This window comes from Mauremys reevesii, linkage group 8 (genome assembly GCF_016161935.1).
Source record: "Mauremys reevesii isolate NIE-2019 linkage group 8, ASM1616193v1, whole genome shotgun sequence".
Taxonomy (NCBI): Eukaryota; Metazoa; Chordata; order Testudines; family Geoemydidae; genus Mauremys; species Mauremys reevesii.
The window spans coordinates 34,482,638-34,507,823 of record NC_052630.1 but is presented as its reverse complement, the minus strand read 5'-3'; the positions used below and the strand labels follow the sequence as shown (position 1 = coordinate 34,507,823).

The following is a 25,186-nucleotide window of genomic DNA, read 5'->3' as shown; positions in this document are numbered from 1 at the left end:
GCTAGGGACACCATTCCTTACCCATCCTGGCTAATAGCCATTTATGGACTTAGCCACCATGAATTTATCCAGTCCCCTTTTAAACATTGTTATAGTCCTAGCCTTCACAACCTCCTCAGGTAAGGAGTTCCACAAGTTGACTGTGCGCTGCGTGAAGAAGAACTTCCTTTTATTTGTTTTAAACCTGCTGCCTATTAATTTCATTTGGCGACCCCTAGTTCTTGTATTATGGGAATAAGTAAATAACTTTTCCTTATCCACTTTCTCAACATCACTCATGATTTTATATACCTCTATCATGTCCCCCCTTAGTCTTCTCTTTTCCAAGCTGAAGAGTCCTAGCCTCTTTAATCTTTCCTCATATGGGACCCTCTCTAAACCCCTAATCATTTTAGTTGCCCTTTTCTGAACCTCTTCTAGTGCTAGAATATTTATCTTTTTTGAGGTGAGGAGACCACATCTGTACACAGTATTCGAGATGTGGGCGTACCATGGATTTATATAAGGGCAATAATATATTCTCAGTCTTATTCTCTATCCCCTTTTTAATGATTCCTAACATCCTGTTTGCTTTTTTGACCGCCTCTGCACACTGCGTGGACATCTTCAGAGAACTATCCACGATGACGCCAAGATCTTTTTCCTGACTCGTTGTAGCTAAATTACCCCCCATCATGTTGTATGTATAGTTGGGGTTATTTTTTCCAATGTGCATTACTTTACATTTATCCACATTAAATTTCATTTGCCATTTTGTTGCCCAATCACTTAGTTTTGTGAGATCTTTTTGAAGTTCTTCACAGTCTGCTTTGGTCTTAACTATCTTGAGCAGTTTAGTATCATCTGCAAACTTTGCCACCTCACTGTTTACTCCTTTCTCCAGATCATTTATGAATAAATTGAATAGGATTGGTCCGAGGACTGACCCTTGGGGAACACCACTAGTTACCCATCTCCATTCTGAAAATTTACCCTTAATTCCTACCCTTTGTTCCCTGTCCTTTAACCAGTTCTCAATCCATGAAAGGACCTTCCCTTTTATCCCATGACAGCTTAATTTACGTAAGAGCCTTTGGTGAGGGACCTTGTCAAAGGCTTTCTGGAAATCTAAGTACACTATGTCCACCGGATCCCTCTTGTCCACATGTTTGTTGACCCCTTCAAAGAATTCTAATAGATTAGTAAGACACGATTTCCCTTTACAGAAACCATGTTGACTATTGCTCAAGAGTTTGTTTTTCTATGTGTCTGACAATTTTATTCTTTACTATTGTTTCAACTAATTTGCCTGGTACCGACGTTAGACTTACCGGTCTGTAATTGCCGGGATCACCCCTAGAGCCCTTTTTAAATATTGGCGTTACATTAGCTAACTTCCAGTCATTGGGTACCGAAGCCGATTTAAAGGACAGGTTACAAACCTTAGTTAATAGTTCCGCAACTTCACATTTAAGTTCTTTCAGAACTCTTGGGTGAATGCCATCTGGTCCCGGTGACTTGTTAATGTTGAGTTTATCAATTAATTCCAAAACCTCCTCTAGTGACACTTCAATCTGTGACAGTTCCTCAGATTTGCCATCTTTTGGTTGCTCCTGTTTTCTGTGCCTCTCCTTTTCCTGCCTGTCCGTTGCTTGCCCTCTTTGATGTACATTTGGTGCCTTGTTCATAGTGTGCCATGTAACATTGGAAAAATAATGCAAGTGAGTACCTGAAGGGACCAGTTCATAGCAAAGTTTGAACTGTTAAATACACAGACAAAGCCATGTGGCACACAGTCTTCTGGCAAATTGTTTTCAACCATTGTTCTTCTGTATTTCTGAACAGTAATTCATCTTGTTTATTACAGCAGTGCCTTAGGGCTGGTGGTATTGTACAAACACAGTAGTCAATTCCTGCCCCTGCAGAGTTAACAATCTAAATAGAGAAGATACACTGGGAGGGGAGGGGAGGGGTAGGACACACAGGGAGAGTGAACAAGGTGATGGCAGCAAGTGTCATGTTCTATGATTTTTGGAGGGGCATGAGTTTACTTAAGAGGGGATAAGCTAAATGAAAGGGGTATCAGGTGGGGAATGGGATAGGTGAGGGGAGGGTGGAGCTGAGGTGAAGAGTGAGGGATAGGGAGCAAATAGCCAATTAATGCAAGGCAGAGAAAGTTGCGTAGAAAGTGCTGCTATAGTTTAAATTATAGCATGGACAATTTGTCAACAGCAGCTTCAGAGAAGAATAGCTACCACTGGGCATTTTCTCAGCTTTGTCATGTGCTGTGTGGAAATAAAAACAGCAATTCCAGCTATTTAGCCAGCTGCCTAGCTGGAAGTATCTGATTTTTTTTTTTAAACTGATTGTGTAGCAACAGTTATTTTCTGTGATCCCAGCACTTCCACCACTAACAGTGGAATTCATGACTTATTACCCATTTGAAGTATAATACATATGAGTCACTACATTTGCATAAGGAAAAGAAAAAATGCTTTATTGATCTTATCACTTGATTTTGTATGATTTCTGGTTAGGAACATGCAATCCTATCACTACTTACTCTAGTGGTGTGCTTCTGTAAGGGAGCCACCATGGTGCTTCCTGAGGAAGACACTTCCCTTGTAAGGATTCTCCTCCTATGTAACAATTGCAAGCCATCTGGAGACCTAAAGCTGAGGAAATGGCTCATTAGTTCAAGTGAGCTGGTAGATGAATCATTGTCATGTAATCTACTCTTGCTGACACAAAATTGGGAGGGTTGGACAAAACAATGTGGAAACTTCCTTAGTCACATTCTGCCTAATACAATCCAGGTTAAATATTCAGCACCCTTGCAGGATGGGGTATAACAACTACAACCCACCCTAACTGTTAGCCCCCAGCCACACAGGGCCAGCCGGACTGGCCCCAACCCTCCGCCAGCTGGCTAGAGCAACCCCAGCCCCGTGCCTCAGAGTAGTCCTGGCCACGCCTGCCAGCCCCAGCCCTTCTCTTATATTGGTTAACTGATTCAATTTTAATTGCTTAAATGGTTAACTTTTTAAACAATATTTACATCCCTATCTTGAACTCCCTCTTCTGGCCTTCAAACCACCCCCTCCCTCACATCTCCAAGCTCATCAGAAGCAAGCTCCCCACAGACCCTGCCAGAACAGATGCAAAACCTGCAGATATATATATACTCTGCTAGAACAATCAACACCCCCGTCAACACACCTTTCAAAATCCATGGGTCCTACGCATGCCAATCTCAACATGTGGTGTACCTCATCCAATGCATTAAATGCCTCTATAACAACTATGTGGGTGAAACCAATCATTATGCTCTTGAATGAACTCGCACAGGAAAATTATAAAAGACAAAACCCACCATATTACATGTGGGTGAACACTTATCACAAAGTGATCATGCTGTGTCTGACCTATCAGTCCTCATCCTTAAAGGAAACCTGCACAACACTTTTAAAAGATGAGCCTGGGATCTTAAATTCATAACTTTGCTAGACACCTAAAATCATGGTCTTAATAAAGATACTGGGTTTATGGTTTATTACAACAATCTGTACCTACTAACCCCCTTTTTTGTCCTACAACTACAGGAGTGTTAGGCCACTTCACTTTGAATGGTCCCTTAGAATATGTGTATGTAGATGATGTAGGGAGGAGGGGTTTAGATTTATTGGGAACTGGGGAAACTTTTGGAAAAAGGGGGAGCCTATAGAACAAGGATGGGCTCCACCTAAATCAAAATGGATTAAATCAAAATGGATAAGTTGCTGGCACTTAAAAAGGTTATAGAGCAGTTTTTAAATTAAGGGCTGGGGGCGGGTGGAACTGACAGGTGCAGAGGAGCACATGCTTTGGACAGAGATATCCCTTAGGGGAGGATCTATTAATGGAGATTCTCTATGTTCTAGTAAGGAGGAGAGGATGGAAAATGATAAAATAGAGGTAGGATCTGATGAGAAACAGTCAAATGAAAAAAGTCCCCTTCAATTAAATCATGTAATGGCAGACAGCTAAAAAGTGACAAGTTTTTAAAATGCTTACATACCAATGCTAGAAGTCTAAATAAAGATGGGTGAACTAGAGTGTCTTGTATTAAATGAGGATATTGATATAATAGGCATCACAGAAACTTGGTGGAATGAGGATAATCAATGGAACACAGTAATACCAGGATACAACATATATCAGAAGGATAGAACTGGTCGTGCTGGTGGGGGAGTGGCACTATATGTGAAAGGAAGTCTAGAATCAAATGAAGTAAAAATCTTAAATGAACCAAACAGTACCATAGAATCTCTATGGATAGTAATTCCATGCTCTAATAATAAAAATACAGTAGTAGGGATATTTTACTGCCCAGCTGACCAGGATGTTGATAGTGACTATGAAATGCGCAGGGAGATTAGAGAGGCTATTAAAATAAAAAATAATAATGGGGGATTTCAGTATCCCCATATTGACTGGGTACATGTCACCTCAGAACGAGATGTAGTTTCTTTGACACGTGAAATGACTACTTGGAGCAACTAGTCCTGGAACCCAGAAGAGGAGAGGCAATTCTTAATTTAGTCCTAAGTGGAGCACAGGATCAGATCGAAGAGGTGAATATAGCTGGACTGCTTGGTAATAGTGACCACAATATAATTAAATTTAACATCTCTGTGGCAGGGAAAACACAGCAGCCCAACACTAGCATTTAATTTCAAAAAGGGGGACTACACAAAAATGAGGAAGTTAAAAATTAAAAGGTACAGTGAAAAAGTGAAATCCCTACAAGCTGCATGGAAATTTTTTGAAGACCTCATAATAGAGGCTCAACTTAAATGAATACCCCAAATTAAAAAAAAAGAGAACCAAAAAAGTGCCACTGTGGCTAAACAACAAAGTAAAAGAAGCAGTGAGAGGCAAAAAGGCATCCTGTAAAAAGTGGAAGTTAAATCCTTTAATGAGGAAAATAGAAAAGAGCATAAACTCTGGCAAATGAAGTGTAAAAATATAATTAGGAAGGCAAAAAAAAAGAATTTGAATAACACCTAGCCAAAGACTCAAAAAGTAACAGCAAAAAAAAATTTAAGTACATCAGAAGCAGGAACCCTGCTAACCAACCAGTGCGGCCTCTGTATGATTGAGATACTAAAGGAGCACTCAAGGACAATAAGGCCATTGCAGAGAAACTAAATGAATTCTTTGCATTGGTCTTCACAGCTGAGGATGTGAGGGAGATTTCCAAGCCTGAGCCATTCTTTTTAGGTGACAAATCTGTGGAACTGTCCCAGATTGAAGCATAGCGCCAACTTTTCTCAGTGCTGGTGGGTGCTTGACCCCCCTGCCCCTGCCCCGACTCCACCCCTGCCCCACCCCTTCATGCCCCTGCCCTGCCCCCATTCCAACCCCTTCCCCAAAGTACCCACCCCAGCCCCACCTCTTCCCCGAGCGTGCTGCGTTCCCCCTCCGGCTCCCCTCCCTCCCAGTGCTTGCTTCCACAAAACAGCTGTTTCGCAGTGACAAGCACTGGGAGCTAGGGGGAGAAGCAGGGACACAGCATGCTCAGGGGAAGGGGTGGTGAGCTGGGGCGGGGAGCTGCCGGTGGGTTTTTCCCTGTGGGTGCTCCAGCCACGGAGCACCCACAGAGTCAGCACCTATGGATTGAGGTGTCATTAGAAGAGGTTTTGGAACAAATTGATAAACTAAACAGTAATAAGTCACCAGGACCAGATGGTATTCACCCAAGAGTTCTGAAGGAACTCAAATGTTAAATTGCAGAACTACTAACTGTAGCCCATTAGCTATCATTTAAATCAGCTTCTGTACCAAATAACTGGAGGGTAGCTAATGTGATGCTGATTTTTAAAAAGGACTTTAGAGGTGATCCTGTCAATTACAGGCGGGTAAGCCTGACTTCAGTACCAGGCAAACTGGTTGAAACTATAGTAAAGAACAAAATTGTCAGACACATAGATGAACATAATTTGTTAGGGAGAAGTCAACATGTTTTTTGTAAAGGGAAATCATGCCTCACCAATCTATTAGAATTCTTTGAGGGGGTCAACAAGCATGTGGACAAAGGGGATCCAGTGGATATAGTGTACTTAGATTTTCAGAAAGCCTTTGACAAGGTCCCTCACCAAAGACTCTTAAGCAAAGTAAGCTGTTGTGGGATAACAGGGAAGGTCCTTTTATGGACTGTTAACTAGTTAAAAGATAGGAAACAGTGGGTAGGAATAAATGGTCAGTTTTCAGAATGGAGAGAGGTAAATAGTGGTGTCCCCCAGGGGTCTGTATGGGGCCCAGTTCAATATATTCATAAATGATCTGGAAGAAGGGGTAAACAGTGAGGTGGCAAAATTTGCCGATGATACAAAACTACTCAAGATAGTTAAGTCCAAAGCAGACTGCAAAGAGCTACAAAAGGATCTCTCAAAACTGGGTGACTTGGCAACAAAATGGCAGATGAAATTCAATGTTGATAAATGCAAACTAATATACATTGGAAAACATAATCCTAACTATACATATCAAACGATGGGGTCTAACTTAGCTGCTACCACTCAAGAAAGAGATCTTGGAGTCATTGTGGATAGTTCTCTGAAAACATCCAGTCAATGTGTAGCGGCACTCAAAAAAGTGAACAAAATGTTGAGAATCATTAAGAAAGGGATAGATAGTAAGACAGAAAATATCATATTGCCTCTATATAAGTCCATGGTACACCCACATCTTGAATACTACATGCAGATGTATATCTCAAAAAAGATATATAGGAATTGAAAAAGGTTCAGAAAAGGGAAACAAAAATTATTAGCTGTACGGAACGGCTGCCATATGAGGAGAGATTAATAAGAGTGGGATTTTTCAGCTTGGAAAAGGGATGACTAAGGGGAGATATGATAGAGGTCTATAAAATCATGTGGCGAAAGTAAATAAGAAAGTGTTATTTACTCCTCATAACGCAAGAATTAGGGGTCACCAAATGAAATTAATAGGCAGCAGATTTAAAAAAAAAAAGGAAGTATTTTTTCATACAGTGCACAGTCAACCTGTGGAACTCTTTGCCAGAGGATGTTGTGAAGGCCAAGACTATGCCAGGCTTAAAAAAAGAACTAGATAAGTCCATGGAGGAAGGTCTATCAATGGCAATTAGCCAGGATGGACAGGGATGGTGTCTCCTAGCTGCTGTTTGCCAGAAGCTGGGAATGGGCAACAGGGGGGGATGGATCACTTGATGGTTACCTGTTCTGTTCATTTCCTCTGGGGCACTTGGCATTGGCCACTGTCAGAAGACAAGATACTGAGCTAGATGGACCTTTTGTCTGACCCAGTGTGGCCATTCTTATGTGCTAACTACTTGTGCTAAACTGTCCATTTAATCTTCTATTTAGCTGTGATACTGTACCTTTTCCAGACCTGAAGAAGAGCTTTCTGTACATTGTGATGGATCAGTGGGAGAGTGTCCAGGGGAGATATATAAGCCCTAGGTAATTAAGGCATGGTTCCCTGTAGTCTAGGGAAGGTTACTACAGGTTAATTGGAGCACCTGTAGCCAATTAATGCCCTCTCAGGGACCTAATAAAAAACCCTGCTTCAGCTCGACAGGGTAGAGTGAGGAAAGAGAGAGGTTTGGAGGTGTGTTGCTGAGAATTGAAAGACTAGAGAGATGGAGGAAGAGAGACCCTGCCCTTGCACAGCAGGGTGATTCACTCTCAGTCCTTGACACTGGGAGAGGAATCCTACCAAGGGGGAAGAGGGTAAGAAACCCACAGAGGTTGAGAGGGGCTGGGGCTCAGAGTGAGGAGCAAACCCAGACCCTTCCCTCCTCTACCACCTTCCTGGGCTCCTAGTGGGGGTCCTTGGCAGGGCTGGCTTTAAGCCTATTCCACCAATTCCCCCAAATCGGGCCCTGCGCCTAAGAGGGCCCCACGCCCAGTGAGAATCCCTTCCCTGGCTAGAGGTGCCTTTTTAATTTTTACTCACCCAGCGGTGCTCCGGGTCTTCAGCGGCACTTCGGCGGTGGGTCCGTCACTCGCTCTGGGTCTTTGGCTGCACTTTGGCAATAGGTCCTTCAGTGCTGCCGAAGACCCGGAGCGAGTGAAGAACCTGCCGCCGAAGACCCGGAGCGAGTGAAGGACCCACCGCTGAAGTGCCGCCAAAGACTCAGAGCATCACCCGGTGAGTACAAGCCCCATGTGGTTTTTTTTACTTTTTTTTTTTTTTAAAGTTATCCTTGCCAGGGCCCTGTCAAAACTGTTCGAAATTGGGCCCCAGACTTCCTAAAGCCAGCCCTGGCCCTTGGTGCCCCAAAAGCAGAGCAAGGGGTGGTGTTCTCATCCCCCTGCCAAGAAAATCATGGGACTCCTCCCCATACCAACACTGGCCACTTTGTCACATGATCAAAAGCTTGTCCCTCTCACTCCAACAGAAGTTTGTCCAATAAAAGTTGTTAGAACCCCTGTTTCTCTAATATCCCAGGACCAATATGGCTACAACAACACTGCATACAAACACCCTGTGAGTCAAATCAAATTCAGACCACTTGGGTATGACACACCGTACAAATGTTGCCAAACTTCTCAAAAAGGACAGAACTTTAAGATCTCTGTCTGAGTCAGATACAATGCTTCAAGGATTTACCCAGGATAGGGTTTACGTTGGGTCTCTAGGGTTTAATCCCACATGTCCATTTGTGATTAATGCCCATTTCTAATCTAGTGGCAGGTTGCCAGGTAACATGCTGGAATGTTTGCTGTTTCTCCTTCCCCTCAGGCAGTGGTGAGCTGGAGCCAGTTCGCGCCGGTTCATGCAAACTGGTTGTTAAATTTTGAAGCAGTTTTAGAACTGGTTGTTAAACTGTTTCCCTGCGAGGGGGCACTGCGGCTTTGATGGGCTCTGGCTGGGAAGAGATGTAATTCCTCCTCTGGCCGCCAGGGGCGCTGCACTGCAGAATCCATGTGGGTTGCCGCCTGGCCCTGGGCACGGGCCCTGTTGCTGCTGGTGCGACCCCGACCCTGACCCTGAGGCTCCCACTGCTGCCTGGTGGGTCCCCGGCTGCTCTGCTGGGCCTGGGCTGCTGTGTCCTGCTGCTCGGGCTGCTCCAAGCTGCTCTCCCCGTGAGTACCCGCCACCCTGCCTGCAGCCACCCCCTGCCCTGCCTGTAGCCAGCCCCTGCCGCACCCCCTGCCCTGCCCGCACCAGCCCAGCACCCCCTGCCCTGCCTGCAGCCAGCCCCTGCTGCACCCCCTGCCCTGTCTCCAGCCAACCCGACACACACCCCTGCCCGCAGCCAGCCCCTGCTGCACCCCCTGCCTTGCCTACACCAGCCCCTGCCGCACCCCCTGCCCTGTCTCCAGCCAACCCCTGACACACACCCCTGCAGCCCTGCCCAAAGCCAGCCAGCCCCACACACCCGTCTCCAGCCAGCTCCGCACCCCCTGCCCTGCCTGCAGCCAGCCCCTGCCGCACCCCCTGCCCTGTCTCTAGCCAGCCCTTGACACACACCTCTGCCCGAAGCCAGCCAGCCAGCCCCACGCTCCTCTGTCTCCAGTCAACCCCTGACACACACCCCTGCAGCCCTGCCCAAAGCCAGCCAGCCCCACACACCTGTCTCCAGCCAGCCCCTGCCGCACCCCCTGCCCTGCCCAAAGCCAGCCAGCCAGCCCCACACTCCTCTGTCTCCAGTCAACCCCTGACACACACCCCTGCGGCCCTGCCCAAAACCAGCCAGCCCCACACTCCCTGCCCTGCCCTGTCAGCAGCCAGCCCTGAACCCCCTGCCTCCAGCTAGCCCTGCCCCACGCCCCTGTCTGCAGCCGGCCCCACGTCCACTGGTACCCTGCAGTTCCCAGGGCAGTAACCCTGCACACCTGCTTCAATGAAGGGGACAGGGAGCAGCTGGGACCCACACATGTGCGGACCCTACGGTGACCAGACAGCAAGTGTGAAAAATCAGCATGGGGTGGGGGGTAATAGGAGCCTATATAAGACAAAGACCCAGAAATCAGGACTGTCCCTATAAAATCAGGACATCTGGTCACCCTAGCACACCCCCAGGGAATGGCAGGGACCCACACATGTGAAATGGAGCTCATTTCTAGTTCAGGCCCATCTTTTTTAAAAAAAAAACTTTAGGTGGGGTTAACATACATCCATTTTTTCCTGGCCATGTCAGGCTTTTTAGTTCTTAAATCGCCGTCCGGGAGGAAATTTTAAAACTTAAAATTCCTGGGAAAATACGGACATATTTTTTATTGTTAAGTATGGCTCTCAATGACTCAGTGCATTGCCACTTCTTATGGAGAAAGGTACAAAAAATACCTACTGTGGCACATCCCTTAAATCAGAACTTTTTATAGGGAACCTGTTAAGATTTTGGCAGCTCATCACTGCCCTCAGGTTCAGGTTAAACTAGCAGCGGGAGGACTTGCTGATGTCCTCTTAGACTTACCACAATTACTAATTATTTGTATAGCTCTTAAAGACTTCAGTTAGGGTGGGGGGCCATATGCTAGGTGCCATACTCACATATAGAAAAACAGTGTGTCTGCCCCAAAAAGTTTACAACCTTTAACCTGAATTTGCTGCTGGTATAAGCAAGGGCAGCTCTGTCAAAAGAAATTGCTCCCATCTACCCCAGTGTTGTCTTTATCCCTTTGTCTTTGCATCACATCTTACGCATTACCGAAAAAAGAATGAGTCATGGGAAAGGACAATCTTGAGGTGTTATCACTGTTGTATTATAAATGAGCAGGAGGTTAGACTAGATGAGCATGATGTTAAAGTCAGTCTATAAACCCTGGTAGCTTGAAACAAATGCCCTTTGCTGTTTTTAACTCTCTATTATACCTGCACTATAACTTCTTGTTATAAAAAGGGTTGTTCTTGAGTGCTGATTAGTTACTTTTTGTGTGTATATGAACATAGATCCAGAGTTTTTACATTGGGTTCTACCTGCACACCTAAAAATGGGCATCGGAGTAGACAGGTGGATTTTTAAGCTGTGCAAATACACAGCTGCCCTGTCAAGGGATTTAGGGGGCTGATCCTTCACCACTGAACTCATTGGGAGTTCTGCCATTGACTTCAATGAGAGCAGGGTCAAGCCCTTATTCATCAACACTCAGAAATGGTGAGGAGTGGAGATGATACGGAACTTTGCACGAAAGGGGTGAGAGCAGCCCATAACAGAAAATGGAAATACCCCAGAAGTGTGTCAAACGACAGGAAAAATATTTCTGGCCGCTCGTTTTAACTGCTAAAATGGCTCTAACGGGCTAAATTATGCCTTTCAAGGCTCGAGGCAAAATTCTGTGATTCATAGTAGACTTGCATTTTTTAACCACAAAGTGACTAGTTTTAGATGAAAGCATACCCAGCAGATCATTTTACAGCTATTATAAAGATATCAAGCAAGCCATATTTTACCTACAGTATTAAAAAAAATCCTAATGTGTCAAGCCTCGAGCTTATTGAACTTGTCAATAAAGCATTGTTGTAGTAAGGAAAACCAATCATTAAATTATTTAAGCAAATTTAATGCTTGTGAAAAGCACTAGTCTGTTTGAGAGGCCTGGAGAATGAAGTTTTCTATACACAGAGCAGTTACAGCATATATAGCAGTAATGCAAGATTCTCCTAGAGTGTGCCCTGAAGATTACCACTTTTAGCAGTGAAAGGAAAGTTCCATTCACTTGTTGGCCTCTCCATCAAGAGCACCAATAACAGTGAAGATTAGTGGTAGTTTTGTGAGTGATATACACATGACACCTGTGCGTTTGATTTCATGTAGGCTCTCATCAAAGAGTCAGATAGTACCTTTTGATCCCTACCACTCAGGGATGGAGTCAAACCAGTAACCATGAGCTGTGTCTTTCTACCAATCTTTTGAGCCATATAATCTCTTCCTAGTTGCATAGCTACAACATCAAGGTATGAATGGATGATCATCATGAGTGAGATCAGAAACAAAAGAGCAGCCTATGCTGGACTAACTAGAAACAGAGAGAGCCAGGGCTAGAAATAGTGACATGGACACTGACTAGATAGGTATTACATTAAAAACAAAATCCTTAAACAGTTATGTCTATAGTCTCTTCAAAACCTCTAAATCTTACAAATCTCTATGCTTCTCCTTGAATCTCTGAGTTACTAAAATAGACATTTTTAAATCTCTCAGTTATAATAATCTAACATTTTCACTGTTTATAATATTTCTTTCTCCTCGGCCATCTTGGCACTGTGGAATGAGACCGTTCAGTTGCAACTCACTGTTAGATTTTCTTTTGAGTTCTTATGCTGTTGTGGTTGGGCTTCCAGCCCTGCAGGCAGGTTTTTCAATTTTTAGCTATTATTCTTTTGTTTTCTGAATGCTGAAAATGTTTCATATTAATTTTTGTAACTCTTAAGACCTCCAAAGAAGATATCCGTGTCTGTCCCATTACATGTGTGCATGGGAGGTCAAGCATGAGTGGCATTGTAACTATAAACAGTTCTAAAGAAAATAAAAGATCCTGTGAGCAAGGAGTGAAGGTCCCAATTGCATGTGCTTAACTTGAAGTCAGTGGGACTTAACATTAAGCATAGTCATGATTAGAGGGTCTAGCCAACTGAATGGATAGAACATCTCAGTCCTGTTTACTGATGTTCAGCATCACATTCTGCCCATTCATTTTTAATTTATTTTGATTTAAAGCAATATATGTTCAAACAAGCACCTATCGTACACTCTAGGTGCTTCTGCCAATATTTAAGAATGCAATCAACAAAAGCAGAGCCACAGCTGCTGTCTGCTCCCAAGCCAAAAATAACCAACCACAGCAAAATCAAGCCTGACAGTACTGTCCATCCCAAGAGCCTTTATTATGATCTCTTTCCTCCAAAGGCCTGGGCAAAGAGATGTTCCTTGCAGACGGCCATGAAGGCTAGTTTAGACCAGAAGTAGATTCTATGTTGAAGGCCCTTCACAGAGAACTCCTAGACAGCATCATTCTCTCTTATTTAGTCCAAGGGGGCTCTAGCATCTCTGCTTGTAACTGTGGCAGTAGGGCTCGGAGGGAAAGGTGGTCCCTCAAGAAGACCAGTCTCAAGTCAGTAAGGGCTTTATAGGTGAAAACCAACATATTAAATTCCATGCAGACACCAAAAAGCAACCAACACAGCTATCTATCCATCCCTGTCACAGGGCATCTCCATCACCACCTGGTGATCCACAGTGCCTGACTAGTTCAGATGGTTTCAGTCACAAATGTACCGCAGGCTGTTTATCTTTCACCAAGGTGTATATTTATTCCCCTTACATAGGAATACCAGGCAATACAGGCGTACACCAAGGATAGGCTTCATAGGTACTAGAACAATTTTTATAGTGGGGGTGCTGAAAAGCATTGAACAAAACTGTAAACCCTGTATATGATGGAAACCACTTCAGATGACAGGGTGCTGCCACACCCCCTGCACCTCTAGTTCTAGCACCTATGGTAGGCTTCCCTGCAACACTCGCTCCCCAGCCCAGGTTCACCCTGTGAGCCGCCTCCTGAGCTACGCCTTGCTTCCTGTTTCCTCCCCTTATATTCTCCCCAATCCTTGTTAGCCCGGTGGTTGTCACCCAGATACTCACAATCCCCCACCAGAAAGTGTGTAACTGCCCTCAGCTGAGCCTGCAGGCAATGTCAGTGATCAGGGTGCTGCTGGAAGCACCCCATCACAATCCCCATACACATCTCTCTCTCTCTCTCTCCATACACCCCTATCTATCTAATAAGATTCCAGTGTTGTCATTCGGTCTGTGTGTCATTCTGAAGCCTAGAATGTCTGTTGAGTCATTGTGAAGTGATGGAAACAACTACAGGCATGGTTGAGGGCTCTTTTTGTTAAGAATATCATCAGGGATCATCCCTGGGATTCGCAGTCTCTCACTATCCAATTTTTAAGTTCTCAGCCATCTTCTGCTTTTTTACACTTTATAAATTACAGCAGTATGACAGCATGGGCTTTCACTTAGTTTGACTTGGAATTGTGGAGAAGATGGGAAATGTTAAGAGGAATAAAGCATGCTAATTTACTTATATGGCCCCCCATAACCATAGTATCTCAGCACCTCACAACCTTTAATATATTTTTCCTCGCAATGACCCTTGAGGTAGCAAGTGCTATTATCCCCAATTTGCAGATGGAAAAAATTACAGATGGAAAACAGAGACACGAAGGCCCAGATGCTCAAAGGTATTTAGGTGCCTAACTACCATTGAAATCAATTAAAATCACCGAGGAAGTCTGTGACAGCATATGGAATTGAACCCAGATTTCCCAGTTTCTAGGGTAGCTCCCCAACCAGCTTTTGCCCCAGCTATAAGCACCCCAATCACTAACTCACTTTGGAGAAGCCAGGAACCAGAAAAGACCCTCCAAACTGGAGAAGGGAAATTTGAATTTTAAAACAATAAGCACCCACTGTTAACTTTAACCCCCAAACACAGGCTCTGGAATTGCATATAACCTAGGATTTGTGCAATGAGAGTTTGCTAACAATGTAGTTGTAAAATTAATCAGTTTATACCATTAACCTCTGCAACACTTCACCTTTAAAATTCTGTTAATTAACACAACAGACCAGATAAATTCCTGGAATCAATGGAGTTATTTGGGGATGAATTTGGCCCCATCTATTGGAATTGGTAAGGGCAGTAAGCTCCATAATATTGCAGGCATGGTGCCTTCAGAGATAAAATCATGTTTTTCCTTCCCAAAACAATAGATCACTTTTTTCTCACCCAGCCCTTCTGGTTATCAAGTTCAGAATGTGAAGTAATGTTCTAACGGCACTTGTCACCAATGTGACAGAAGGAGCTGCTAGTCCTGGTGGAGGTAGTGGCTAAACTGATACTGGGGCTTGGTAACTGTTACCTGAGCTGAATGCTGAACTGTAGTAGTCAGCTGTTCTCTTGCTGCCTTCAAGTCCCATCCTTCCTACAATAATGTTCTAGAAATTCTTCTCAGATGGTCAAGTTTAGGGTGAATTTCCAATTAATTCCTGTGCTTTTGTTCTGCATTTGGGTTCTCCCTATGGAAACCCTGTTCTCATTCCCTGTTTTGCCTTCCCTTACTTCCCTGATACTTGATTTAAAACAAAAAAACCCACCACCTCATAAAAAAGGTTTTTTTCCCTTTCCTGGGATGTTTCTGCTACTCTGATTCAGTTTATGGCTATTTGCTGCTATCTTTTCACCCCGTTCTCTAGCCTTTTCCTCCTCTTCATGTTGCCATTAAGGAACGGACCCTATTCCCTGCAAAAGAGAAAGATAACAGCCTCACTCAGACTTTTCCGTGTATCACACTCATCCCTAGCTTGCAGCCCCATGGGATGGCATGAGTATCTGCTCTCCTTCCCTGATGCTCCCTGCTCTCCATTGTTCCAAGAAGGAGGAGTTCAGGAGCTGGGAAAGTTCACAAGTGCCAGGTAGGAGTCTCAGATGTCCCCTGAGGGAGGGCATGATGTTCAGAACCAAACCAAAGGCTAATCCCACCCCTGGCACATCAGAGGAAGAACTCTCAAGTCATGGGCAGCAGGTGAAGCTTCCCCTGGGAGAGGCTAGCTTCCTGTCCCGCCTCTTCCACCCGCGGCCCCACCCCTGCTCTACTTCAGCCCTAGCCCCGCTTGCTGCTGCCCACCACATCCCTTCTCTTCTCCATACCCCCTTCCCCCACGAGGCCCACAAGCATGTAGCAAGTGGGGGGCACCTCACAGAGGAGGGACGTGGTGAGCAGCGGGGACCTTCACAGAGGGGGGATCGAATGGAGGAGAGGAGGGACTCAGTCAGGTGCCCGTGGGGGCCTCAAGGAAGAGGCAGAGCAGGGACAGAAAGATGCAGAGTGCAGGCAGAGCCACCATGGCCCAGGCATCTGGTGGTGGCTGCACCAGGGGAGGCCAAGCCTTCCCTAGCCTATTATACCCGCCACCAATGTCTCAAGTGCTCATTTTGTGGAGAGCTCATTCTCATTGGTTGCCCAGCCAGCCCCACAGTGGTGGCTGCAGCCTGATCCTGCCTGGTGGAAAAGTGCTTGTGAACTTCTCCTTACCAGGACCGAAGAATGGGGAGAAGGGAAGGCACAAGCTTGGGGGGAAGTTGCTAGAAGCAGCCAGACAGGAGGAGCCATTAAAGTCCCTGTGGGGAAGGACTGGGGGTAGCAGCTAGGCAGGGGGAGATAATGTTTTGAGGTGCCCAACTGTCTCCTAGAATCTCCTTGATGGACAGAGCCAAAGGCTAATCACAGCTCCAAAATCTCAGGAGGCAGGATTTTTTTGACAACTCCCCTGTCTCTAGATCAGTGGTTCTCAAACTAGGGCTGCCGCTTGTTCAGGAGCTGCGATCAGCCGAACCTGCGGACATGGCAGGTAAACAAACCGGCCCGGTAGGGGCTTTCCCTGAACAAGCGGTGGCCCTAGTTTGAGAACCACTGCTCTAGATCGCCCTCTGTCTCGGTCATCATATGGCCCCCATCTTCATAGTATCTGAGTGACTCTCAGACATTAATAAAAGTATCACCACAACACCGCTGTGGGAAGTGTGATCTACATTTCACAGGTAGGAGAGTGAGGCACAAGAGGTTTAGTGCTTGATTTTCAAAGGTACTGAGCACCCCCGGGGTGCTCAGCAAGTGACTTGATCATTTCACCTCTCACTTCGTTACATTTCACTTGCTTGGCATCTGTTCTATCATAAAACTGCTAGTTGCCCAGTTTGATTAAAGTCTTCTAGAAAAAAAAAGCATTAACAAGATTGATAAGGGATAGCTCAGTGGTTTGAACATTGGCCTGCTTAAACCCAGGGTTGTGAGTTCAATCCTTGAGGGGGCCACTTGGGGATCTGGGGCAAAAATTGGTCCTGCTAGTGAAGGCAAGGGAGCAGGACTCAGTGACCTTTCAAGGTCCCTTCCAGTTCTAGGAGATTGGTATATCTTTAATTATTAAATTTCAATTTCTGATGTAAAAACATGCCAAAAAAAAAATAAAAGCTTCAGAGCTTCTTTCCAAATCAAAATGAAGGAAAAGGGGCATACACTCATTTCTTATTTCTTTTGCAAGTCACCTTAAGCACATCTTCAACTGCGTAATTCACACGTAGTGCACATTTAACACACTGACTTAGTGTGTTTCATATCCCCCTCTAGTGGTTGGTCCACATAAGATGGCAAGATAACTGCTAGAGGAGTTATTCCTGACAGGGCTTTGTTGCAGAGCCTGGAGGCGGAGCAGCTCCGGAGCAGTGGAGATGCAGGTTTTTGCCTGGAGCTGGAGCATAGCCGGAGCATAGCTCCAAAGCCATGATTCCTGTAGCTCAAGTGGTCAAGACCCATGTTTGTAGGTCCTGGTTCAGCAAGGCGCTTAGCATATGTCTAGTTTTAAGCAAGTCCTGGTAACTTCACTGGGAGGGATCAGTCATGTGCTTCAAGTTAGACCCATGCTTAAGTACCTTGTTGAATTGGGGCCCTGGGCCTATATTTTTAAAAGGTATTTAGGCAATGCAGCCCCTAAGTGACTTAGACCATTAAGTCCCATATTCAGAAGTGATTTAGGTGTTTAGGGGGTGTCATTCACAAGAGGGACATAGGCACCTAATTTCCACATACGGCGTCTAAATTCAAATCCTCAAATCCTGTGCTCAGCTACTGCCTAATGCTGTAGGCACCTAAACTCAGTAAGGCCTAAGTTTCCACTGGAAAAGTCCCCTTGGTGCCTACCTTTGTGCTGGTGGGGATGTGCACATCCCCTTGGTCCTGACACCACCCAGCTGCTTGGCACCTATCTCCAGTGGGATTCACAAAGTAGGCATTTCCCTGCCTCTCTCTCCTGCAAGAACTAATCCAGTAGATGTGCGCAGAGGTTGTCTTGGGGCATATCTACCAAATCTGGCTGTGCACAAAACACAGCCAATGGATGATACCCAATAGCCCAGTGATTAGAGGTATCATCAAGGATCTGGAAAACCTGAGTTCAAATCTGTGTGTGTGTGTGTGTAAAAATAAAAAATAAAAAAATAAGAGGATTTGAACTCTGGTCTCCCAGCTGTAGGATGGGTCTCTCTCATTCTCTCCTGTTGAAGCTGTTCCATTTTGTATAGTATACTGTACTTAAATTGTCTGTAGAGTAGGAACTTTGGTCTCCCTCATCCCAGCTTCAGGCCCTAACCACTGGGCTATAAAGTCAGTCAATCTTTCTCTGGCCCAGTAAATATTTAATACCCCCTTTGAAGGGTGGGGCTTAGGCCTCGCCCCTCTCTTTGGTATTTCCTATTGGCTAGCTTCCACACTTAAAACAGGGCTTCACAGAAGCCAGTATATTAGGTGCCTAACTCTCTCAATGCATTGTACACCAATCCTTGTCACCTAAGTTGGAGTTGTGAATTTCATTGGGCAGTAGGGCACCAAAAGTGAGATGCTACAATGCTCAGCCTAAGTCTCTGTTCTGAATCCCACTTGTAGGAGCCTAAGTCCCATTCAAAGTCAATTAAAAGATTAAATACCTTTAAAAATCTGGTTTTTAGTGCTGAATGCTCTGAGTTCAAATGCTGATGATAACCCATGGGAGAAGGAGAGGTCATTACATGCACATGCACTGAAATTCTGTAAGAAATTTCTCTCCTGAGTTATGCATCTTACAACTTAGCAACATTTTTACTGAGCATATTCAATGTACTAATTCAAATACCCCTGCATGTCCAATTTCAGCTGTTTTTACTATAGCACAGTGTGATGGACTGTACCAGACCCTTTGAGGCCCTCCAGAGGGCCTGGCAATCTTACCACACCCCGTCCTAGAAAAAGACAGAGTGGAGTCCTCCAAGTGACCTAGAGTGGCTGCCTCCCCTGCAGCCTATCAGGGCCCAGCAGGCTAGTATAAAAAGAGCTGCAGGGCCAGAACAAGTTTAGTTCCTTGCTGGAGCTGGAGGAACATGGAAGGGGTGCCTGGCTGGCTGAAGGAGCTACAGGACCTCAGACAGAGCAGTGCTGGCAGAGACTGTTAGGAGCGAGAATGCACTCCGGGCTGGCTGCTGGGATTCAACCAGGACAAGGCCCTGAGGTAAGGGTGAAGAATGTGCTGGGGCTGTGGGGAGTGGCCTAGAGATTCATAGCAGTGAAGCAGTGTAAATAAAGAGATATGGTGGACAGATGCTATCTATAGGGTCCCTGGGCTGGGACCCAGAGTAGTGGGTTGGCCTGGGTACCTCCACTGGCCACTGGGGAAGTGACCAGGATTTTAATACACCCCAGAAGGGGAACTGAACTCTTTAGTGGCCCAGTAGGAGAGCTGGGACCAGAAAGGCCTAGAGAGGGTGAGGACATTGCCTCCAGAGAGGGCACCCTGGAGTATGGCTCAATACCAGGGGTGAGACCATATAAAGACTACGGGACTAATTAAGGACCTGAGCCCAAAGGCTACAGGGAGAGAAAGGCCGCATACACACTCCACCAAGGAGAGGTCCCAAGAGGTGAGTGCCACCCCTGTACTGGCATAATCAAAGTTGATTGCATGGCTGACAAGGGACTAGTCTCCACCATCTGGAGATCCCGTCTGTTTTGAGATGCTTCCAAAGCCAGCCCCTCTAGACTGTGAAAGAAAAACCAAATCTCGTGTCCTCATGCTGCAAAAATACTCAAGAGAAATTCTGAGCAACAAGAAAAAAATTTAACTACCTCAGAACTTCAGCCATAAATTGAACAGATCTCCCTGTTTCAGGTAGGGCCAGATCTATGGAATTAACCCTTCAAAGACAAGAAAAAATTCAGGTAAACGATCACAAATTCTCCCATTCTCTCTCAGGGCTAGGTCCACAAATCCTCAGTGTGGATACTGAGTGGTTGGTTCATGCCACACCCGGGAACTAAGTTGGTGTTGGAACTGGTGGTTGGTTGCCTCTGGGCCTGGCAAAGGCCAGACCACATGATGACCTAAGGCTTTCCTCCAGACCTTTGAGCAGGTGGCAAAGGCATCAGGATGGGAAGAGTTGACTTGGGTGGCTCGCATAGTGCCATTCCTGATGGACGAGGCACAGAGAAGGCGAAACCATTGCCTTCAGGGAAAAAGCCTTGGGGGTATGGCCCGATACTGGGACTGTTTAAAGACTGCAGACACACCTGGCTAGAAGGGGCGCTTGTGAGAAGTGGGTGCCACACCATTATATGTACCCAGAGAGAAAGGATTCCCTTAGTTGAAGGCACTACCACAGCATGCAGGACCCGCCTGCCAAAGCTTGCATTAGCCAAAGACTATCTTGTGAAACTTGGTAAATGTACGCAGGGATGACCAAATTGCAGCTTTACAGATATCATAAGGGCCCTGCCCATTCTCAGCCCAGGACGCTGCTGCCACTTGTACTGAGTGAGCTCTGGTGCCCACTGGAGGATTGAGTCCTTTTTGCTCTATACACCTCAGCAATGTGCCAGCATATCCACTGTGAGACTGATGCTGTAGATGCCTTTAGCACCTCTTTTGTCCCTCAGATGAAATAAGATCAGGAAGGCTGTTTTGCTCATGCTCTGTTCCTTTCAGATAAAGCATTCAGGCTTGTCTTGCACCCCACAAATGCCCTGGTTTCTGCTTTGGGTGAGGAGGATGCAGACAAAAAGAAGGCAATGAGCTCTCGTGCTCAGCGAAAAACTGAATTTACTTTTGGGAATAAAGGTGCAATCCATTCTCAAAACGACCTTTTCTTTGTGAAAGATGCAGTAGGATGGATCAACTGACAAAGCTTCCAACTCTGACACCCTTTTTGCCAAAGTAATAGCACTCAAAAAGGTTACTTGGATAGTCAGGTAATACAATGAAACTGATTTCATGGGTTCAAAGGGCATGTGCATGAAGGCATTGAGCACAACGTTCAAATCCCAAAACCAAGCTCTATGTACCTTTAGAATGGCGGAATAGCTGAATTGCTCTAAGGAAGCAACATATGCCCTTTTGGTAGGAAATGGAAGATTTTCTGCATATACTCAAAACTGAAAACAATGCAGAAATGTGAACTTTGAAGGTATTGGCCTGCAACCTGATATCAAACAATCTTGTAAACTCCAGAACATGAGATATTTTGGCTACATGATGCTAAATGTGTCTGTCTGGACACCAGACTTTGAATTTAGACCAGATCCTCGAGTAAGTCCTGTTTTGTTGTTCTTTCCTAGATGCTAACAAAGTTTCAATGAGACCAGAAGAGTAACCCTTTCATTCTAGAAACCTCCTTTCAAATGCCAAGCTGCTAAATTTAACTTGCTTGGATCTTTGTGAAGAACTAGCCACTGGGATAAAAAACCTGGCATTGGATTTGGAACAATAGTGGATCCACTGACATGCTCATGAGTTTGGCAGACCTCCTTTCTGATCTTCTGTATTATCCCGGTGGTGATGAGCATTGGAGGAAAAGCATAAAGTAAGCCTTCTGGCCACTTGAGCAACAGGGCATCTATGCCTAGGGCTCCCGGCTCCCTTTTTCTTGTAAAGTATTCGTGAATCTTCCAGGTTTGCCTTGGATGCAAAAAGATCTAGAATTGGAGCTCCAAAACTTTTGATGATCATTCGGAAGGATGCATCCTGAAGAGTCCATTCCACCTGATTTTTTTTTTTTTACTTTTTTTTTTTTTTGCTCAGACAGTTGGCCTTTGCATTGCCAGTACCCTTGATATGCCAGGCCCTAAATTGTAGTGGGTGGAGACATGTTGCTTCCTTTTTTTTTTTTTTAAGATCCCTTAACCACCACCTCCTCCCTTCCATCCCAAAGGTTTACATATGTCATTGCCAACATATTGTCTGTCATTATCAGAACATAACCATTTTGGCAATGCTGGGGCCAGTTGTTGGCTAGCATACTGTATTGGGTTGGTGGTGGTGGTCCCTGCTGCCCATGGTCCATGGGTGGCCACTCCGCCTTATGTGCCACCCACTGTTGGGGAATTAGCATGGCAACACACAGCCTGGGGCTCGGCCTGCAGTCAGGGCAGAGTAGCAAACACCATTAGGAGTCCAAGCCCTTAGTGGTGCAGGGTAATAAGTCTCTAGCTCGGGGCCTGTATTTAGGGTTGAGCAACAAACAGTTCGGAGTCAAAGCCCTTTGTCAGGGTGGGCAACAAGTCCTCAGGCAGGGGTGGAGCACCCAGATACAGTCAAGGAGGCTCAGGCAGGATTCACAGAGCTTAGTGTCTTAGCTTGGTAGATTGTAGCTTGATGCAGGCCTCCTGGCCTAAGGAGGGAGAGTACTGCCACCCCACAGGTCGGGTGTCTAGTGTTGTCTAGTTTCCCTGGGCTACTTCCTACCTCCCCCTCTGGGTGTAACTAGATCCCTAGAGGGTCGTCAGGGTAGAAGGCCCATGGTAGTCCCAACAACTCCTCTGTGGCTTGGTCAGCGGGTGGCTCCAGCAGATTTGACCATTTTTCAGCTCTGCAGGGGCTGCGGCAGTCTCCCAGCTCAGGAGGAGGCATCTGGCTCCTTCGGCAGCTGCAGCACAACTGAGCTCCCAGACCCGCCTTTTATACTTCCTGTCCCACCCACTGACTTCCAGTGGGAGGGATGAACGTGGCCTGGTTCCGCCTACCAGGGCTCAGTGAGTGGTCTCTCCTCCTCTGGGTCTGTGAGAGGACACTCCTCCTCACTACACATACTTTATTGCCTTCAGCTCTAGGAAAAAAAAGTCATTCTGAGAAGGACCATGTTCCTTGGGCTACCAACTTCTCAGAAAATGCTCCAGATGTTTCCCAACAGACCTCTCTGGCTCCACCATTGCCATCCCTCCCTGGAATTTCTCTGGACCCATCCACCAAACCAGAGATATCAACACAAATGATGTAACATTCACTATCCAGTATGGAAAGAAAAAAAATAATCAGAAAATGGTGGGGAAGAGACAGCAGGAAACTCTGGAAAGTCCCATATGCATTCTTGTCCAAGGCACTATCCCTATGCAGGACATGGTCATCCCTAGAATGCTCATGAAGGTGCTTATCTAATGTCCTCAGGCACCTCCTCAGGGGGGGTAATTGCTGATCTGATCTTGTCCCATTTTTCAGAACTGCTCTTGGAACTGCTCTTGGAACTAGACTGAACAGATTGCCTAGCCTTCTTTTTCATTGGTGATGTCCATGAAGACAAGGATGAACATAAATGTTATGACGAAGCAGAACCAGACACAAACCCTTTTTTAAAATGCTTTTTCTTTCCAAGTATAAAAACCTGGTCAGCAGTGCTTTTAGCTCTGGCACCTGCTGGAGAGAAGACAGAGGAACTACTATTCCCAGAAGAACAGGTCAGTTTTCTCCTAAGTTTCTGAGGTAATTTCCTGAACCCATTTTCCCTTTAATTTTACTCCTTAGGGGACATGGGGATTGGGAACCTGAGTCCTAAGAATCTCTTCTGCTAACAGGCATCTCTTTATCTTTGCTCCTTTGAGAGTGGGTACAAGGCCTTTAAGGGGACACTGCAGCTGCTGCCTGGGGCTCACAAGATGGTGGCCTCTGACATAAAGGCACTCTTCGCACCAAATCTGAGAGCTCCCTAGCCAAGAGAGAATTTCTTCCTCAGGGAAAGAGTCCCTTTTCCCCTCCATGCAGAATTCCTGACTTTCCTTGGAGCTAAGGGCAGGAGACCAACCAAATTGCCCGATGAGGGAAAGGAGAGGCAAACGATCAGACCCGTGCTGCAAAATGGTGTTAGGGGCTGCTCCTTGCTCTGTCTCTGGAGGATTTCTCCACATTGGACCACGGGCCTTTGCTGTAATTGCCTCCAGTGCCCAAAAGGCTCTCAATCTTTCCACCATCCTTCATGACATTTGTGGCCCAGCTGTCAGATCCCCGCTGGTGAGGAACTCCTGGGGAACCGGCTCCTGGGTCAGGGTATGGCAGCCAAAGCAAAACCTTTCTGGCCCAGCGGATGTGGTGGCTGGAGTGCACAAGGCACAAACCACTCCTGCACCCTCTGGAGGGACACAGCCTATGTCTTTCTCCACCATCTTCCTCACTTGTTATCTGAGCAGTGAGTGAGGGGAGAGCAGAGGGGGGATGACATGAAGGTGCTGTAGTAATTTCATGCAGGAGACCAAGAACCCCTTCAAGGTTTTTTGTTTGTTTTGTTACAAATTCTCTCGTTCATGATAGGTGCTGGATTCCACTGCCCTGCCAATAGCTACAGGATGCTGAAAACAGGGAGGGGCTCCAAAATATGGGAACTAGTCTCTCATCAGCAGTCCAATCAACTCTGATTCTGCCCTTACCTCTACAGCCAGGTGACTACCCCACACTGAGGATCTGTGGACCTGGCTCTGCCTTTTTGAATAAGGCCTTTCTCTCGCAAAGGGCAGATGAGTGCAGTAGGTTGTGAAGTTATTCACCAACATGATCTCCACCCCCTCCAGAAGTGGAGGGTACTTGCTATAGTGGGGGAAGAGGCCAGCCGGCTATTGCCTATAACGTGAATGAAGATTGAGCAATTTCTCTGTATGAAATTCTGTTTTATCTCCCCTGTAGAGAGAGAGAAAGCGGAAAAAAAATCAATAGGGTCCTGTGGTGTTTGAATGGTAGAGTGCATGTTACAGAACATTTATACCTCTGTGGAGAGCAGAACTTTGTGAACCTGCTCTGGGCACACAATATGCATGTATATCTCATGTGAACTACGACCACTGACCAAATGTTTTTTCCCGTACTGCTTGTAAAGTTATCTGATTAAAATATGATCATACAGATCATTGTTCCAACCACTGTTATATATTTGCAGCTAATATTGTACAAAGGTTGTCGAGTGAGGGGGTCTATGAAAAGATTATGATTTGCTGATTATGATTATGCTATCTGTATGCATATATCATTTTTGTATTTGAAGTTATAAGTATTGGCTCTATACTTGGATTTCAAATGTTTGCTCCTGGGGTAACGCCCCACGTTAGCTAGCCAGCAAATCTTGGAGGGACTATTCAAATTAAGTGGCTCATGGAGGGAAATTGAGCATGAACATGTGATTTGCCCATGTAAATCCAAACTCCATCTTGTTGCTGTAATTTTTCACAATAAGAACAATGGGATGCCCGCCACATGGCAAAAGCTATAAAAGGCCCTGGGAACACCTCCCCTTTGTCTTCAATCCTGCTTCTTAGCTTTGGAGAAACTTTGCTACACACTGAAGCTCTGAACAATGGACTGAATGGATGTACTCCAGAGATTTGACTTAAG

At 45.6% G+C, this 25,186-nt stretch overlaps 1 long non-coding RNA gene across 2 annotated transcripts; it reads left to right on the top strand.

Annotated features, from left to right (window-relative positions):
• Positions 1 to 7,267: 7,267 nt before the first annotated feature.
• On the top strand, positions 7,268 to 25,182 carry LOC120371174. Of its 2 annotated transcripts, none has more exons than XR_005584182.1 (6): positions 7,268 to 7,736; positions 18,706 to 19,057; positions 19,715 to 19,764; positions 21,157 to 21,401; positions 23,033 to 23,268; positions 24,116 to 25,182. It is a non-coding gene; the product is annotated as an uncharacterized LOC120371174 (long non-coding RNA). The 2 variants fall into 2 exon arrangements; XR_005584181.1 differs by lacking the exon at positions 7,268 to 7,736 and adding an exon at positions 14,857 to 15,436.
• The last annotated feature ends 4 nt before the right edge of the window (positions 25,183 to 25,186 follow it).